The sequence below is a fragment of the Protopterus annectens genome, chromosome 7.part0 (assembly GCF_019279795.1).
Source record: "Protopterus annectens isolate FY-2018-M chromosome 7.part0, PAN1.0, whole genome shotgun sequence".
Lineage (NCBI taxonomy): Eukaryota > Metazoa > Chordata > Ceratodontiformes > Protopteridae > Protopterus > Protopterus annectens.
In genome coordinates, this window is record NC_056739.1 from 780004985 (window position 1) to 780026161 (window position 21177).

The window sequence follows — 21177 nt, forward strand, 5'->3', positions numbered from 1 at the left end:
GGCAAGGACAGGAAATCAAAGAATGTGGCTACCCCCACACCTGTAATTACTAGCAAATAACACACTAGCTTCAGTTCAAGTTACTAAAGAGCAGAATAACTGCAACTTGAGTTCAATATTCCTTCAACACAGTTTAAATCAAATTAAATACTGTATTTTCTTTTTAAAAAAGTGCAGATAAAGGTACTTAAATTCTCTTATACGTCAGTTGAATATAGCCAAGTTCTTAGCTGGCCAAAGCTGAGGTTTTTAAGCAATAAAAATTTCACAATGCACCACTTAAAAAGGCAAGGACAGGAAATCAAAGAATGTGGCTACCCCCACACCTGTAATTACTAGCAAATAACACACTAGCTTCAGTTCAAGTTACTAAAGAGCAGAATAACTGCAACTTGAGTTCAATATTCCTTCAACACAGTTTAAATCAAATTAAATACTGTATTTTTTTTTTTAAAAAGTGCAGATAAAAGTACTTAAATTCTCTTATACGTCCAGTTGAATATAACCAAGTTCTTAGCTGGCCAAAGCTGAGGATTTTAAGCAATAAAAATTTCACAATGCACCACTTAAAAAGGCAAGGACAGGAAATCAAAGAATGTGGCTACCCCCACACCTGTAATTACTAGCAAATAACACACTAGCTTCAGTTCAAGTTACTAAAGAGCAGAATAACTGCAACTTGAGTTCAATATTCCTTCAACACAGTTTAAATCAAATTAAATACTGTATTTTTTTTTTTAAAAAGTGCAGATAAAGGTACTTAAATTCTCTTATACGTCCAGTTGAATATAACCAAGTTCTTAGCTGGCCAAAGCTGAGGTTTTTAAGCAATAAAAATTTCACAATGCACCACTTAAAAAGGCAAGGACAGGAAATCAAAGAATGTGGCTACCCCCACACATGTAATTACTAGCAAATAACACACTAGCTTCAGTTCAAGTTACTAAAGAGCAGAATAACAGCAACTTGAGTTCAATATTCCTTCAACACAGTTTAAATCAAATTAAATACTGTATTTTTTTTAAAAAAAGTGCAGATAAAGGTACTTAAATTCTCTTATATGTCCAGTTGAATATAACCAAGTTCTTAGCTGGCCAAAGCTGAGGTTTTTAAGCAATAAAAATTTCACAATGCACCACTTAAAAAGGCAAGGACAGGAAATCAAAGAATGTGGCTACCCCCACACCTGTAATTACTAGCAAATAACACACTAGCTTCAGTTCAAGTTACTAAAGAGCAGAATAACTGCAACTTGAGTTCAATATTCCTTCAACACAGTTTAAATCAAATTAAATAATGTATATTTTTTTAAAAAGTGCAGATAAAGGTACTTAAATTCTCTTATACGTCCAGTTGAATATAACCAAGTTCTTAGCTGGCCAAAGCTGAGGTTTTTAAGCAATAAAAATTTCACAATGCACCACTTAAAAAGGCAAGGACAGGAAATCAAAGAATGTGGCTACCCCCACACCTGTAATTACTAGCAAATAACACACTAGCTTCAGTTCAAGTTACTAAATAGCAGAATAACTGCAACTTGAGTTCAATATTCCTTCAACACAGTTTAAATCAAATTAAATACTGTATTTTTTTTAAAAAAGTGCAGATAAAGGTACTTAAATTCTCTTATACATCCAGTTGAATATAACCAAGTTCTTAGCTGGCCAAAGCTGAGGTTTTGGTTACTATTTGCATAGCAGTGTGTGCAACTGGTTTACATTTGGGAGGTCTCTGACCTTTTGTTAAGCTTCAAGTGAGAACCTGTGTTGATTGTGGGTTTATGTGTTGTGACCTTATTTTGTGTGAGAGGTGAAGTGTGTGTGCTGACAACTTGTTTGATGGCCAGTTTGTTGTTACGTGAGAGAACTGACTCCAATTTCATAGTGTAATTACATTTCTCACATAGGTTATTTGCCTTAGGAGTAAGTGGTTGTCAGTATACATGAGACACTTAATACATTCCCTCAGGATGCCCATATCAATCAAGCTGGCCGGAGAACAAAATGGGAAACTGCCCATCTATTATAGCAGTTTTTTACCATATATACTTTTGGGGAAGGGAGAGAGCTAATTAGACTATTTTGTTTGCACTAGGACTAACAAAGGGACTTGTTCTATTGAAGGCTAGGGATGATGTGTGGCAGTGCTGCTCAGTGCACAGCTGAGTTGCCTGTAGTGCAGCAGGGAAGCTCGGGAGGGTACCACAGAGAGATGACTAAGGGAAAAATTGTGTTTCAAGGTGTTTGCATCTATACAGAGCATTGCCAACCCCCACTGGGCAGTGCTCAGCAACACTGAAACACGAGGCTTAAATACAGGTGAAAATAAACATGTTTAAGCTAATATACCAGTAGGAAAGCACACAATGAACCTTCCTCCATCAATTCCCAGTTCAGACAAGGTTGGATCTAAACTCTTCTGACACAAGGGTGCAGGGGACCCCTTCTTAATGTAAGATGGCTGGTTGCTCAAATGTATCAATAACAGGCTAGATTAAGCAGAACTGAATCTAGACTATGCTATCTAGGCTAACAGTACAGAAGAAATCAAGTGCAGAAAATGAGGCAGTCACAAACAGTAAAAAGAAATAATGCAGCAGTTAGTTAAAATGCAGTTTAAAAAGTGTAGTAGAATCACAAGATGTACATATTTTCTAGTTTTAGCCTTGGATGTCTTGGCTTTCAGAAACACTCTTGACCTCTGGCAAAAGATGACAAATGTAGAGCAACTCTGGTTAATTGAGCACAAGCCCACGCAAATGTGAGGCTTAAATACAGGTGAAAATAAACACCTTTAAGTTAATCTTTCAATAGGAAAGCACACAGTGAACCTTCCTCCAGCAACCCCCAGCTTAAGCAGGGTTGGATCTGCACTCTTCTGCCACTGGGTGCAGGGAAGCCCTTCTTAATGTCAGATTGTTGGTTTAGTGCTCGTGTATCAATAACAGGCTACATTCAGCAGACCTGACTATGCTCTCTAGGATAACAGTACAGAAGAAATCAAGTGCAGAAAATGAAGCAGTCACAAACAGTAAAAATAAATAATTCAGAAATGAGTTAAAATACAGTTTAATCGGGTGTGCTATTTTGGAATTGTTGGTGCTGGACCCAAGAGTTATGATGGATCCAGTGACTATTTTCTGGTTTTCTCTGATCATGTATCAGAATCCTTTTCTTTCTCCTTTTCTCTCTCTGCTTGGGATTTTTTTTTCTCTTTTTCTTTGTTTTTTTTTTTTTGGTTTTGCTACTATTTTTGCTGGAAAAGCAGAAGAGGTTGATGGCAGAGCCAATGATTGAGAAGTGGCTACCAATTGGGCAGGGACCAAACCTTTTAAAAATAACTTGTCTCTTCACCACTGAAAAGCCCTTGTGCTACTGGAGGCATATGCTTCACTCTCTACATTCAAATGTGCTGCTCTCAGGCAGTACACACAAAGGGAATAAGGATCCTGTGGCAGAGTCTTGTAGCCGAAGGCTGTACACTTTTTAAAGTCTGGAACCTTGTCAGCCATTAGGGATAGCCCCGTTCAAGAAATCCAGAAGAAATATATCTCAAAGAAAGGCTAAATTTAAGACTATATTAGCAGTTAAGAAGTCAGAAAATGCAAAATTTTGACTACAGAGACTGACCTAGGTGAAGGATTTTCTAAACACTAAAGTTGCGGTAACAGCAATAACAGTACTAGTAGTAATCCTTAGCTGTTTAACTGTTTTTTTTTATTGAGGAGAAAACAAAAGAAAAAGAGTAAAAAAATATGTCAAGAAATTAGTTTAGAAACAAAGAAAAACAAAATATAGCTTGTTTTTCAGTAACAGACCTTGTATACAACTAGAATCCACCAAATCAACCAGGCAAAGCACCATACACAAACCTTTATTATTTAAGCACTTTTGTTATATTTAATATCATAAGAACGGAACTTCATCAGAAATACAAGTCAAATAACAACTGAATATTTAAAAAGAACGTTCTTTAAATCACGTGACCTAAAATCATCCAGTCAAAGAGTCACAAAGGTACACACCTCCTTACACAATTAAAACACTTCCTTATTAACAAAATACTAAACAACCATTCAAGTACAAATGTAAAAACATTAAACATTCGTAAATGATTCAATGAAAAAAAAAAATTTATATAAAAAACATTTAATATTAATGTGTTCATTCAGTCCTGGAGAGTGGTCAGCCCTTAACTTAATTTGTCAGGCTGACTCGCGACATTCAAGTAATCTGTTTAAAGTCCCCACTAAACTTTTTCTTGTTCACAGAATCTAAAACAAAAAAGTGAATTTATAAAAAGCATTGCTCATTGAGGCATGCTTAGCCAGTGTATTGTTATCATTCTTACAAATAGCGAGTGTGTGCTCGCAAATCTTTCTCACTAAGTACCTTATAATTTTTCTGATGTAGTAGCTGTGACAGGTTTCACAGGTAGCAATCTAAACTACACACTGAGACTTACAATTAAACCTTTTGTCTGCCGAAATATCCATGTTTTATGTACTTAAATGAATGAAAGAAGAGTGTGATACATATCTGCAATGTCTACAATTTACATACCGGAAAGTACCAGGTGTCAGATAACTCTGACTACCTTTGCTAACTTGCAGTTCTAATATGCTTTTGATATTAGAAATTCTTTATAGGAAAAAGATGGTTTATTTCCTATAACCTTAGCTAGGTCAGAATTTCAACTATGACTTTCCAATTATCATTAATAATGTTTTTAATGATTTGCATGTCGTTAGATATGGGAATAGGAAATGTCACTGTAAAATTAATGCCATTGGCTGTTTCAGACACCCCTCCAATGTTTTTGGCAAATAAACCAAAATAATTCTACACAAACATAGGATTTGCTTATCTTTTCCAAACCTAAGAAATATGACTTCATTTTCAGTGGTGGTCATCCAATCAGAATCATAGCTTTGCTCAATGAAAAAACCTAGCAACATGCTTTTCTCTTGTAAAAAAAAAAGTATAATCATCCAATGTCAACCTGCTTAAATGAATAAATTGTCCTTTGATCGCACCTTTTTGAATGTTTTAATGTTTTTACACTCGTACTTGAATGGTTATCTATTGTTTAGTATTTGTCAATAAGGAAGTGTTTTAATTGTGTAAGGAGGTGTGTACCTTTGTGACTTTTTGATTGGATGATTTTAGGTCATGTGATTTAAAGAACATTCTTTTTAAATATTTAGTTCATATTTGACTTTATTTCTTATAAAGTTCTGTTCTTATGATATTAAATACAACAAAACTGCTTAAATAATGCAAGTGGTGTGTGGTGCTTTGCCTGGTGGATTTGGTGGATTCTAGTTGGTTACAGGTTCATATGTGTGTACTAGGCTAACAGCCCTGGAGCCTTTATAAGCCCAGCCCATAGAAGTGCCCTGGCATCATGTTGCCGATAGTTCCCAGTGCCTCCATCAATCACAGCCACTGGAGTGATCTTCGGGGTAAACTTTCTATTTCCCATCCATTCATCAAGATTTCTCTTGAAAGCCATTAATGAAAGATTTCTCTTGAAAAGGGCTAGTGAGGTGCTCTGCTTGACATGTATGGGAAGTCTATTGCAGAGCATGGGCAGTCTCTGGGTTATCAACTTGTCCCTCCAGCATGTTCTGTTGATTGTGGTAATGAGGTTGAGGTCCCTCAAGCGTATGGTGCTGAGGGATTGGGATTTCTTTAGGTGTAACATTTCTAACAGGGCTGGGTCAGACATGGCTTTGTAAGTCAAACAGAGATTGCCTCTTAATAAACGAAATGAGACAGAGAAAAGCTGGAGTTTTTTTAGTCTATCCATGTAGGGCATGTGTTTAAGGCCTAGGATCCTCTTCGTAAGGTACTTTTGTAGCATTTCCAGCTGTTGCATGGGTTTAGTAAGGTACATGCCAAATTTGTTTGTTCTTCCACTAAGCCCATATATACACTTACTTCTGAGAGGGTCACAAACAAGACCTGGGGGATTTTGGGGGAAGAGATGGACTAATGGGTAGACGAGGAGTTGGAGCCCTGGATTCACAGCTTCTAAGAGATGCTGAGGTTGGATCCAATCAGATCTGATAACCCAAAGGTTGAAATGGATGAAAACAGGCAACATCAGATCTGTAGTTACCCATTCTGCTTAGAAATATTAAGCTAACTCCTGCTGGAATGTAGTTTTTTTTTTACCTTATAATGAAGACATTATTTACTTTAATAATTCATTGAATGAAAAATACAAATGAATGTACTACAAAACATGAAACAGCAGTCATGTAATAGCGATTTTATGAATTTCGTTGATAAAACTTTGAGAATGTCTAAATACCAAACTCATACTATACAATACTTTCACTAATATGGTTACTTTAACTTTGTTTTAAAAAAAGTAATCAGAAACAAATACAAAAGTATCTAAGGTAATCATTGAATTTAGGATTTTATAGAAACTCTAATAATTAGTTTGTGAAATCAGCACTGCCTAAAGAAACTTTGCAGCAGTAAATCTATAATCTAATATTGTGTTAACATTATTGAATTGAAACATTTTCATTATATAGCTGAGGCACAAGTACTTTGGTTATGATTTTCAGTAACTGACTGTAGCTGAGGCCTGAAATCTATTAAGTGCAGAATCATAAAATCAATGTGAGCCAAGCTAATACACTATTTTATAATTTTCTCTTAAAGAAATTCTTCAAATAAAAAAAAAACAGAACCCCTAGGTCAGATGATTTCACCATAAAATGTTATAAAAATATCATACCTTTAGCCAAAATCTGGATACAAATAAGTATAAAAAATGGAATTTCTGATTTATATATTAACAAGTCAAAGAAAATTTTAGTACAGAAGCACAATTCAGATCCTTCAGATCCATAAAATTATAGCTCCATTACCCTTGCAAATGTTGACATCGATCTATATGTAATTATCTTAACAAATTACTTGAAAAATATTATACCATATGTAATAATTCCTCAATCTGACATTCTACAAGCAAGACAAACAAATAAACCAGAACTTTTGAAACCTTACAACTGCTTAAAAAATTCATAATCAAACCATTTTTTCATACTTTTCCAAAGTTTTGATAGTGTTAGCTAGTCTTTACTTTTTAATACTATGATCAAATCTGGTTATGCAGAAAAAGTTTACTGAATATGTTAGAGTCATCTATAAGCAAACACACACACACACACACACACACACACACACACACACACACACACACACACACACACACACACTTGTATATGTGTGTGTGTCTGTATGTGTTATATTTACATACATAAATGCACACACACACACACACACACACACACACACACACACACACACACACACACACACACACACACACACAGATCCCCACTGTTGGCAAAGGCCACTCTTATAAGTGCATGCTATCTGAATCAAAGTGATTAAATTGCCTATACGTTATAATTTAGTAGAGTGCTGATAGTGGTGAGAGCATGGAATATGGGGATAAGGGAGTTTCACTTTTTCTCTAGTATTGTTTTATCTAGGAGTTAGTATATTTAAGTTTTCAAGACATTTACATACATGTTTTGCACTTACATACATGCATATACATAAATGTACATAAATATAACTTCTACATTTATATTACACAAATTATACTGTCAGTTACCCATTTTTAAAGACATTAAAGTTATATTTACAGTATTTCTTGATGGTAGAAATATTTATTTATTATATTATCCACTGCCATAACTAAAAATCTAAATAGAAAATATTAGGCATAAGGATAACTGTTCAGAATGTTGCATCGTAGACGTAGCTAACTGAGCTAAAATAAAATCCTCTTTCCAGAGGAAAAAACATTCCAGTTATGGCTTTAAGCAGATCTTTATCCAATGATAGATGAGCTTCCTAGTATCAAGAATTTTTCTCTGAACTTGATCTAAAGTGATGCCTTAACATGAAAATCTCATTCCTAGAATAATTACCTATAATTAAGATGAATATCTTCCATAAACTATTATATAATACAGCATCTAGATGTTACCTTATTCTCATTAAAAAATTCAAAATGAATAGATCCAGTCAGGTAAAATGTATTTTGTCCTCTTAAGTCAGTGAGGATCAAAATGGTGGTCTAAACCTCCCAAATTTATTTATCTTTTACTCAGTAACATGATCCAGTATGTTTTCAGAAGTTATTACAACTAACATGAAAACAACAAATTGGGGTCTAACACAGATATATATTAATCATAAATTACTTTCTACATATGACTGAAATTTGCTTGCCATGTCTTTTCTAGACAGAAAAAGTGTATGTAAATTTTAAAATATCTAGTCCAATTTTTATAAAAAAAACTAATAAGTTATTAAACCTAGAAGAAGTTCAACCTATTGATAGGAATCCGAAAATATATATAGGTAGAAAGACAAGTGATTTGAAATGCTTCCCCTTCCTGTAGAATAAAATAATGTAGGAATTCCTATCATTAGGTGATAACTCTGGAAACGAATTACATACAGATCTTCCTCTTCCACTGGAATATTCAGGTATGATTAACATAACTAGTTTGATATTAGCTACAAAAGTTTATTCATCTATGGATGACATGCTATGGACAAACCTAAATTCCGGATTCTTCATGGGCATTAATTTCCAAAAAAATTATCAGAAGCATATGATCTCTTCAGGCAATTCAAATAGCAAAACTTACTAGTTTTCCTCACAATGAACATTTCATATGGCAAATTTAGATTAACATGTATTATGGGAAAGTATATAGAAAACAGCAATTAAATACATACCTTATAAAATTACACTCAATTTATTTATGACATTACTCAATGAGTATCCTACACCATCGGAGAAAGCTATTTACTTTCCAAATATTTCTTCTCTTTGTAATTTTTCAGGCCAATTCAGTGGACCTTATATAACTTGTCAAAGACTGTCCCAAATCTAAACGGATTTGGATGTGTTTGCAAAATTGACTTAAAAGGGATAACATTCTTAAAACAGATGCGACTCTGAAATTTACATTATAATTTTTTTCTGAAGGATTTAAAACAATAATTATATTACAGTTTGTACTATACTCTTAATACTGCTAAAATTCTAAAAACAATTATTTATTTATTTTTACATTTGTTAATCAGGTTAGTCTGACTGGGCCCAGAGAGCCCTTTTTCAGCAGAGACCCAAGGAGAAAAGCTCCAGGAAAATAATTAAAAAATAAGAAAAATCTAACAATTCTTATTGTAAGATACTTAACAGTACAAAAACAGAGAGAAATATACAATATGGGTGCATACAAGGCAAACGTACAGTCTTTTGAGAATGCAGTAATATGTTTGAGAAATTTTGTTAGCATTAAGTTATTTACAAGGAATGTAGCAATGCCTAAAATAAAAAAAAAAATCCAGAGTAACATCATGACATAGCACAACAAAAATGCATTAATGGCATAGGTACTAACTGCAGAAAGATTAATATATGTAGACAGTTTAGGTAGACACCAGGCAGATATATTAATTGAGAGAAGAAAAATTCATTAGGTAATTTCCTCAAATACAGATCCATGCATGGTGGAAATGAATTTTGAGTTGCTTTTTGAATTCGCCACTTTTGGTAGTGGAGTAAAAGGACAATGGAAGTCTGTTCCATGAGTATGCAACTGAATGACAGTAAAGTATGTTTCCAATATTTCTGTTTGGCTTGGTCACCTGCAGAAGGTTTTGTTGTGTGCTTCTGAGGTCACGATTGGGTGTGTAGGATACAATTATGGATGTAAGGGTAGGGCAGGATTTGGGGCTATTTAGGATGCTGTGTGCAATTTGTAGTTGTGATATTTGAAGCATATGGGCGAGCTCAGGCTATCTTAAGATTTTCAGGGATATACAATGATGGGATCTGTAGCTATTACTGGCTGCGAATCTGGCTATCTTGCTATAGATGGTTTCTAGTCTGGTTAAGAGATTATTTTGGAGGTTAGTAAGTATGGGAGCAGCATGCAGCAAGGATGGTAGAATACATTTTTAAGCCAGTATAGGTCTAGATTTGTTAGGTATATATTTGTTGTTGCAGTATAGAAGGCCTAGTTTTTGATTGGACTTTCTGATACAGTTTAAGATATGTAGGTCAAATTTCAATTGGTCGTCTATGGTAAACCCAAGCAATTTGGTGTTTGAGTCAGCGGTGCTAATTGTATTATCTAAGAATGAGTTGGTGAAGTTGTCTTTAGCTGGATTGAGTTTTTTGGAAGGAAAAGGAGAAGCTTAGTCTTTTTGGTGTTGAGAAGCAGGTTGCTTTCAGTTAACCATTGTTCTACTAGGTGCAGAGACTGTTGAGTGACAGTGTGGAGATTTTGTATATTGTCAGAGGTGCTAATAATTGTGGAATCGTCTGCATACTATATTAAGGTACAGTGGGGGGAGGAGATATGGAGGCTTTTTGTAAATATATTAAAAAGTAGGGGGCCCAGGACAGAACTCTGGGGAACCCCGGTCTTAACAAGATGGAAAGGGGAGAAGGATGTTTGCCATCTGATGGGCTGATATCTGTTTGAGAAGTAGCTGTTAAACAAGGAGGTAGTGGAAGTAGAGAGTTGTAGGTTGGAAAGTTTGTTTAGGAGGATGGGAAATGGTATCAAATGCTTTGGATCGGTCAAGGAATGGAGCTGATACAAGTTTATTATTAGTCTCTGGCTTGGGTAATGTTGTGTGTGAAAGACAGGAGGGCAGTGGTAGAACTCTGCGAGGGTTGAAAACCATGCTGTGTGGGTGTAATTAGGCTTGTCTGTAAGAGGTGGTTTAGTATTTTTCTATGTATACATTTTTCCAGTAACTTGGATAAGGGCGATAGTATGGCGATTGGCCTGTAATTTGAAGGTTCTATAGAATTTCTGCCCTTGTGGAGGGGTATTATGTAGAATTTTTCCCAGATATCTGGTACTGTATTTTCTTGGATGGTTCTATTGATAAGTACAGATGCAGGGTATGCTACGGATTCAGCTGCATGTTTGAGAAATAATGGAGGGAGTTTGTCAACTGATGGGGAACAGGGTTTGAGTTTCTTAAGATGTAATCTGATGAAGGAAGTTGCTATGGGTGCTAGGGAGAACGAGAGAAGAGATGAGGTGGGAGGTGGAGTCTTAATATCAAGACTTTCTGGTTTAGTAAGCTTTTCTATTGTTTCGATGAAAAAGTTGTTAAGTAGGGTTGCAGTTTCATTAGAAGGTTTGTTAGGGAAGGGGTTTGGTGAACAGGGGTTCCCTGGAGATAGTAGTTTGTTTATTGAGTGCCAGAATTTCTTTGGGTTGGAATGTGGGCTGCTCAGAGATTTTTGATATTTTTTGATATTTTTTTTTTTCTAGTAGGACCTGCTTTTTTGTTTGGTTGCAAAGCTGTTTATATAAGTTCAGGTGGAAAGTTGAGTTTATCTTGTTCATGATGGGGGATTTAGCCTAATTTTTCTACTGGGAGCCAGGGTTTTAATGGTTTCTAGGAATATATTGTTGAAGTTTTGGACTGCTTCATCAAGGGGTAATGTGTGTAGGAATGACCAGTTTACAGTGGACAGTAATTCATTTAGAATGACAGGGTTGTAGTTTTTAAGGTTACGAGACCCTTTGTATTGGTGGCTCTTGTTAAGATTGGGAGAGTGCCTTACTACTGAGGTAGGGAGGTGGTCACTAAGGGAGCTAGGTAGGGTAGAAGTGTTATGTTAGCACGGGGGTTGGATACTAATATACAGTCGATGACTGAGCCGTTCTGGGAATTTTTTTGCTGGTGGGTGGGTGAGGTGATCAGCTGGGTAAAGCCATAAAGGTATATAGAGTAGCTAGGGGATACAGTATTAGCAAGGTTCTGGTCAGTATTCATATCCCCAAGGATGATGGTTTCATAGTGAATGGATATAGAAATCCAAGAAAGAAAATCCAATAAATGAATTGGTTAAATGTGTTAATTGTTAGCAATGTCTCATGAAAAAGTTACAGCAATACAGCTTGATTATTAATTTTCTTTAGATTTATGCTGTCTGGGTTCTATTTTTTAATAATTTTTAAGTAACATCAAGATGTCTTATGTATTTTTAACAACAATACCAAATATATGGAGACGTCTAACAGTCTTCACTGTTAAAAAGTTTAAGATTTGGCAGTATACCTAATATTACTCTAGATATACACTGTTGTGTTTCTCTAAATCTCATAAATAATTTTAAATATATCAAAACAATTGTAAGTCTTCTATTTCAGTTGAAGGTTTCTTTGTTAAATTGTGATGGTGTTCATTACTTTATTCTAAATACTGTGCATAGACATTTTAAATTGTCTTTTGTTAAAATGTCAAAAGTATGCTTGCTATGTTATTTATTAATTTGGTTAAGTTTTATCATTGTTAAAAATGTCAAAAAAGTTTAAGTGCAGAATGTAAAATAATACAGTAATTTTATAAAATTTAAAGTCTATATACCTTAAATTTTAAGAAGTAACATAAAGACGCATAGTTGTTTACTGTTGCTAAATTTTAAAGCTGAAATGGATGGTCTACTATCAAAAAGTTGAAAGTAAAACTATTCACTTGTTCAAACTGACATTCTGAATTTGGCAATGTCACTTTTTATGGAATGTCGAGAAGCATCACCTGGACTTCTGCATTCTAACAAATTGGAATGTCAGGAGGTGATGTCAGACCATCAGGAAGTTGTGCTGAAGCTGTCATACAAATTGTATGTCTACGGCACAAGTTTTTACAGTTTTGCAGGGGGGCAAGCCCACATGCACCCCCCCATATGGGGGGTTGTTGCCCCCTACTCTCCTTGCAAATTATATATTCCAACTCCGAGATTGCAGTACAGTGAGGAAAAGGGTAAATTTCCTGATCTCCACTGTAGTGTGATCTGTTATCAGAATGCCAAATGCACATTAGTGAATGTACACTACCATTTGTTAATGTGCATTCAAACATTTTTAGAGCGGCATTATGGAAGCTGGAAAAGATGCATTCAGTCATTCTAGTTTCACGTAAGTGCCATTCCACATTTTGGTAGTAAAGTGAAATGGACATGTATTTGCATTAAAAAAGAGATTCTGGGCTATACCCCCTCTATAGGCAAAACTAAATTATACATGATGAATTTAAATGTATTGATTGTGATTTAAAAGTTTAACAATCAAAATATTTACGACAAGTGGAAAGGACTGTGCTTATACAACACATATGGGACTATTAAACAGATATGCAAAGGACTAAATTAGCTCATAAGTGTTTTAACAGGGGGAATTCACTATCCCCCAGCACCTGCACTATGTGGAGAATCACCCCAACAATCCCTCAACCTAAATGTATTAACTTCAACATCACACAATTTCAGTGTAAAACAGAATTCTTAGTTTGATAGAAGAAGATGTATTCCCTTTACTTCTAAGATACTCCATTCTCAGAGTAAGTAGTTAGTAGTATGGAAGGCAAAGTTCTTCCACATCATGGGGTATAGGAGCACATTTCCAGTGTACAATATATGTGTCAACTAATTAAAATGGTTTATATCACATTAAATCATTCAGTTGTTTATATCATGGTCATTAATAATCATGATGAACTCTAAATAAGTTCATTTTCAAAGTTTTGTTTTCAACAACAGTTCATTAATAAATTTGTCCTATTTTAATATGAATATTTCTGGTTAAAATTTATTTTGATACTCAGTATGTTACCTGTTTTTTCTTGTATTTTGTTTGTAGCTGTCTCATATTTAATTATAGCTTGTGTGACAGCAATCATTAACTTGACTCATTTTTTTTTAATTTGATTTTATTTTTTTCATTTGCTGCTAACTGGGTATATGGGCTAGTCACAAAACCATTTTCTGCTACTACCAGGTCTCTCAGGTACTTAACTGTCATCTCAAAGCAACATAGAATAATATAATAATATTACAGAATACATGAATATGTTTTAAACAAATAATTAAACTGACAACATTCAGAGATCTTTTAATATAAATGTTATGAATAAAGGCAAGCATTTTGAGAAATGTTACATTATGTTAATTAAGGTAGTTAAAATTGTTTGGAAGTATCATATAGAACAATAATAAAACTGGAAGATTTTTGGAAATAATAGACAGTCAAAGGAATTCTGGGACAAGGTAAGGGGAATTGGGGATAAAATATTCACATCTGGAGGATGAAGTGATGCGTGAGAGGAGGGAAGGGAAGAAAACTCACACCTTCTACATAATCCCTCCACAGCCTGTTTCTGATTATTCTGTTTTCACTGATTCAGTCATTCATTATCTGCTTACCTGCTTAATATAATAAAGGGCTGCACAGGAGCTGGCCCCTACCCTTACACTCAGTGGGCATAAGTATAGAAAATAATCTTGAAGAGGATGTTACTCTAGTGTGGGATGCATGCAGAAACTTGGAGTAAATATGCACGTACAGCCAATATGGAGGACCACCAATTCCCCCACAGCTCATGTTTGGGATATGGAAGGAAAGCAAAGCACCTGCTGAAATCCCATGCAGACAGAGAGGGGACATGCAAACTCCACACGGAAGGCAGTGTGGCAGCAGCAGTAGTAACATTACACCCTTGTGCTTCCCTATTCGGTTTTTAAGTATTCTTATGTTTTCATTGTACACTGAATCATGTGCATTCATTAACTGAGCAATAACTTTGATTTATATATATGTGTGTGTGTGTGTGTTTGTGTGTGTATGTATATATATATATATATATATATATATATATATATATATATATATTTATACATATATATATATGTATAGATGTATATATATATATGGTTTTTTTTGTTTAATTATTATTTAAGTCTAAGGATTGTTCTGGAGCTCTACTCCCTCAGACTGCATGATAAGGGCCACAATTCAAAAGGACATTCCTAGTCACCATACATAGATACATACATACATAAATGAATAAAGATGTGGATAGCTGGCATGCAGCCATGCTCAAAGACAGAATAATTGACAAACAGCAAAACAGTTAAATGCCCAGAACTATGACTAAGTGTGTAACCCACAATTATGTAAATCATGATCATTAAACAGCCTGTCCTTATCAAGAAGCTTAGAAAAGTAATACACTTCTTCCAAGTTGGAGTAACACCATCAGCTGTTTCAGAACAACTGTCAGTATGCTATTTCAGCTAAAAATGTCTTGTAAAATGACTGATCTCTTACATGTATTCACAATTAATCAGTATCAAGCAAGATCTCAAAACAAAATAGCGCTCTTTATGACAATCTTTCAGAGTGATTAGCCTAGCACAAGCACACTTTTATTCAAGAACTTCAGTGTTGGAGTCGCACATAAAAATATTATATCAAAATCAACTTTCATCAGTTGTAACAACAATTCTTCACAGTATAAAGAATATACTTTTTCAGTAATTTAAAAGTCAACTGCGAAGTATGACAACATAACTGAAAAAATACTTTCAGATAGAAAATGCAGGTTAGATACCAATGCTTTTAAAGCTTTAGAACAATTACAAAGGACAATCAAGTATTCAAACCATTAAAAGCCAGAAATGTATTTGATGGATAATGTAGTTAGAAACAGCTTATATACTCCACCTACAGATCTGATGCTGAAACTGAATATGTGAAAGGGTGCAGACATCACTCAGTATGGCACAGGCAGCCCAACCACAAATGTGATGTTTCAGCATGTTTGCAGTGGACCTGAAGGAAGCCGTTGAATTAGTCAATTCTAGCTCTTTTTAGACTACTGAGATACATTATGTATATTGTTTGCCAGAATACTAAGTGAAACTTCTTTTTTGCCAAGCAAAGTTTAAATACATCTATAAATTCCTGCAGTTTTACCTTGCCATTTTTAAATGTTTTATGTCATACATGTAGATTGTCTGTGAGCCTTTTATTGACTTAAGGTGTGTAAATATGAACAATACCCCAGAGCTGACACTTTCCCAAATGACAGTGTTTACCATAGGTGAAATTTAAAAGACCCTTGCTTTGTAAGCTGTTGCAGTGTATCAAGTACATGTGCTAAAGCTATACACTACTGCTGGCTTTAACTGTAGGGGATAAAACAGTGAATGTGGCCTAGATTAAATGGGATCAAATATTGACCTGGGAGCTGGAGGAGCCCATTTGGGAGGGTGGGAGAGAATGGACAGCATTGTCTCTACAAAACTGTGTAGGTGGAGGGCTGTAGTCCCATTTACTGCAGTGCTGACACCTGCTGGTCAGTGGGTGTAAGGACACAACAAATGAGCTTTGGGCGTTCATGTCACTCTGCCAAGCTGTGCTCATGGCATGCATTAGTCTTCAAGATGAAATGAGTGGCGAACATACTTAAAGTAGGAACAGTGAAGATTTTGCAGGTACACATGTTACCTGGAGAAGGATTTAGGCTTTAACACATGCAATCCCTCCTGGTTGTTTGGGTGACCGACCTCCAGCAATGAGGTCTTCGAGTGGCAAAAAGATGGTTGGCAGGTGTAGGGAATGAAAAATCACACATAAAATATTATACAACTGATTAAAGTGTTACATGATGTTTAATATTGGAGGAGACTGAGAAAATTATCCATTTTAAAAATCTTGTGTACAGTATTCAAGTAAGCATGCATATGTACAGGTTTTCTGGTTTCTACTTACCAAAGTCTGGCATATAATTGGACATGGTTATAGGTAATGCTTGTCCTAGATTCCTAGATGCGGTTCAAAAGGTTCTTGACTTCTGTATGTTAGGAATTTTACTTCCTAGGCACATATATGTAGTGCTGACTCTGTGACTCAGAATATTACCAATTGCAGTCATATCTCTCAATCTGTTAGCGCAAGAAATCCAGACAAAGTATAAAATAATGGGGAGACAGAGGCCCAAAAATAGGGACAGATGTTAAATATTGCTCTGTAAACTTAACAAGTTGCTAGAATAATAGGACTTGCGTTAGCGTGGATTTTCTGAAGGATATGAATTTTGTAACTTAAATGCATGCCATTATTTGGTGACTTCAAACCCACATGAATTGCCAGAAAGCCACAAATTTCATGAGGAACAGACCAAAAATCTGGATATTCTACAAAAATCTGAGCAGTTGAGAGGTATGCAGTAAATAAATGAGTACTCGTGGCATGATATGACAAAAAATCAGATTAGTACATGGATGCAAACATTCATTAAAAAGTGACCATGACACCAAGTAGCTAAGGATTTGGAGAACTATATAAGTTTATGCCTTTTGGATAAAAAGCAGTTGAAACATTGGCTCCATGCATGAAGCAATAACTAATGACATGATAATTCCAGTCAAGACATAAAAGCTTACTTACAGTCCCCCCACCTCTCTCAACAACGGATCAGGAAGAAGTAGCAGATTATCCAGAGTCCAAACTCAGTTCCTGACTTTGTAAGAAACACCCTGGCAGGCTCTCCAGACCCAGACAGTAAGGCACGTAAAAGCTGAGATTTGATCAGGTCACATACATTTGAACACAATGTGGAAGGAGAGTTACTTTTTTGGCTACTCCAACATCTGATGACCTTTCTTTTGTATTGGGAAAAAGGTACTAAAGGACTTTTCAACAGACATCTTTCTTAATCAGCCATCTGTAGGGTAATAAAGGGTTTTGACTCTGGAAAAATATATGTAATGTCTCAATAATTAGTCCCAAGGTGCATTAACAATGAATCAGGCAGCAATTTTACCAGAGATGTTACGCTTTATTACATTTCCTGTGAGAGTACTAGTTAGAGAAGGAAGTGGATACTTCTAAAATGCTGGCCATTATAAAGCGGAATCTGAGCCTTTGTTTGACTCTGTCTACTGCTACTCAGTTGAATGCTTCTACTGAGACACAAGGCAGGCAAGGTAAGCTAAATGGACATATTATGATTAAAACACATTGCTTGTGAAGCCTAAATGCATGTGCATAACTGCACACAACATTCTGAAGACTGCCAAAAAATGCCCACTACAAGTGAATTTTGATGAGATAAGGACATGACATGCAATCTGGTAGTTCATCAAGCCATTCCATTTTTTTAAATTAAACTTTTCAATGTGTAACCAAAAAAAATAACATCTTACCCACCAGGTAGCCAAAATGTGCAAAAAAAAAGTTTAACATTACTGTCTGCACTTTTCTGCTATAAATTCATGCTATATTTCCTTACCTGAATGCATGCCTTCCCTACACAATTATACTTGAGATGAATGTTTGCATTACTGGCTAACACAAATGCATTACTTACTTTATTGCATATGTGTTTCATATAGCCAGCAGCCATTATCCCTAGGAAATGATGGAGATGGTATTCACAGATACATTCCCTAGTATGAAAAGCAATGCAAACTAGGCAAGGGATTGTGTGTGTGTGTGTGTGTGTGTGTGTGTGTGTGTGTGTGTGTGTGTGTGTGTGTGTGTGTGTGTGTGTATGTCTGACTGCCTTTGCATTCATAGTTTGTGCTACCTGAAAGGTTTTAAGGTACTATATCTATGCCTTGCACAGAGTCATAGATATCCACACTACACAAGGTTGGTGTAGAGCAGTGTATAAAAAACATAACTGTATGCACTTAATCTGCATCCCTTTGGGATAAGCTGCATAGGGTGAAGCTGGATCCTGCCAGGTCACTGATATATACAAGTTGTTTTGTCTTTTAGCTTTTCCCAGTTAGGAGTCACCACAGCAGAACTCCGATCCACTAATGATTAGTAGTTGATTTTTACATGCCGAGTTACCAGCCCTGATGCACAACCTTCAACAAAGGTACACCCGTTCACACATGTCTCCACACAGAAGACACTCTAGCTGAGAATCAAACCGGACAGTGTCTTACTGTGAGGCGACAGCGCTACCGCAGCACCACCACCATGGTGTCACTGATCTATACAAGTAGAGTGTACATAATGTGTATGTCAGTGTGTGTATTTGTGTGTGCACGCATGTATGTGCAAGCAAGAATGAATGTACAAGGACAGTTTTTGAGTAGGTACAGTGACCGAATGTACTGCTTAATTTGAATGTTTGTTTCCGTGTGTGTGTGCATGTACACATGTGAGCAAGCATGTGGGTACAGTGACTGAATATACATGATTTCTTATTAATGTTTATATGTGTTTGCCTGTGTGTGTGTTTTGGATGACTACTGAATTACGCTGGTATGACTGGGGAGACATGCAGATGCAGGGTGTATTGGAGCAGGATGTGTGCTTGCTTGTGTGTGTGTGTGTATGTCTGACTGCCTTCACATGTGTGTGTGTGTGTGTGTGTGTGTGTGTGTGTGTGTGTGTGTGTGTGTGTGTGTGTGTGTGTGTGTGTGTATGTGTGTATGGGTGTGCAGGTGTGCAGGTGTGCAGGTGTGCAGGTGTGCAGGTGTGCAGGTGTGCACGCGCGTGTGTGTGTGTGTCCCCGCATGTTTACATGCAAATCTTCTTCACTATCTGACATGGAATGCTGAGAACAGCAGAGTTTTGAACTATCCTGGCTCTGCTCCCTTCAGTCTCCCTATGAGGTAGCTGCTGGTGTAAGTAAATTATGCAGGATTTATCTGTGTAGTGTGCTAGTGTCTGCGTACATGTGGGTGTCTCTTTGGGAAGGTACACGGGTGTGGTCTGCTAAAATCCTGAGTTACAACCCTGTGCAGACTGGGTAGGATGTTTAGTCATTTGTATTGCTCAGCTGATTGAGTCAGTCATGCAAATTCAGTATTAATGAGAAATAGTGGTAGTGTGAATGTGCCCAACTATGAATCACGTTTTAACGGAGCAGCCCAACTCTGCATATGTGTAAAGTATGAGTTACTCTGCTAATCGCCTTTCTATGAAATAAGCTAAATGTTACTGAAGGCAATCATTTTGAACTTGGAATTCTGATTGCTTGGCATCTAATACAGGTTTTGCACTCTGCTCTGATTCAGCTACCTAAAGTAGACTGGTGCAAATGTGAAGCGGATCACAGAGATTACATTTGCTTATCTGGCAAGACTTAGAAATGCAAAGTTGTTTGAGTTGTGTAAGTCTGCCACATGACCCATTACTTATTTTGAATTAGATTCTGTGTAGGTTGTTTTTAAATGAGAAATAGTACTTTATGTACTTAAAGTCACTGCTTTCAGGAGCGGGCCATCTCCACAACCAGAATCATTACCTGACAGAGTAGGAAACAATATCCAGTTCTCCAAATTGTACTGGGAAGGGACCTAAAGGATGAAGTTTAATCAGAAGGTAAATGCTTCATATGACCACAGCACTAAAGGAAAGTCACTCCTTTGAAACTACTACATTCACTGACCTGCATGTAATAAATAACAGCAGGTATTAAATAACAGCAGAACCAGGTGGCTGTTCTGCCCAACGTCATACCTTTCAACTGTACTTTTCACAGAATATCCAGATTTTTGCCTCATATTTTTGGTCCGTTTTTCAAGAAACTGTTTTTCTGGCAAATTAATGGCAATTCATTAAATGTTGAAGTTAGAAAATAATGACAGACAGTTGAGTTTCAGACTTCATACCCATCAGAAAATTCATGCTAATGCAAAACCTGTTATTCTATAAACTTTCTAAGTTAATAAGAGCAATATTTAAAAATTATCCCTATTTTTGGGCCTTTTTCCCACTTTTATTTATGGCTTTGTCCAGATTTATTGCTTTAAGAGGTTGAGAGGTATGCCCAGTTTCATGTTTTACCACTCACTAGTGGGAATAAATAATGAGATTTGAGTACATAGAAATGAATGTCTTTTGCTATAGGTATTCCCAGAGGTCCTTAACAATGTGATGAGTAACAAGTTTATCGGTCACTGCATTTTGTATGTATGTTGTATGTTGTTGCCTTTTTGGACACTAGATGGGAAGGGAATTGATGCTGCAGATCCCTGTCTGAATTCAGCAGTCACTCCTCTATTTACCCCAATGACTCATATTCAAAGTTAGGTACAACATTTATCTATTTATTCATTTATTTGCACACTTAAACAATTATCCACTAGAATTTTTATAGTAATAACATAATGTTAATGTAAACAAAGAGGCTATAATTTACAATATTGTAAGAATGACAAAAAAATTAATAAAATCTGTTACAAAATGGAAAACAGTTTACATCTCCTTGATTTAATGAGATCTTTCAAAACACATGGCACTTAAGGGATCTCTAAAGGAAGGCCTTGGATTTGCACACCCAAATC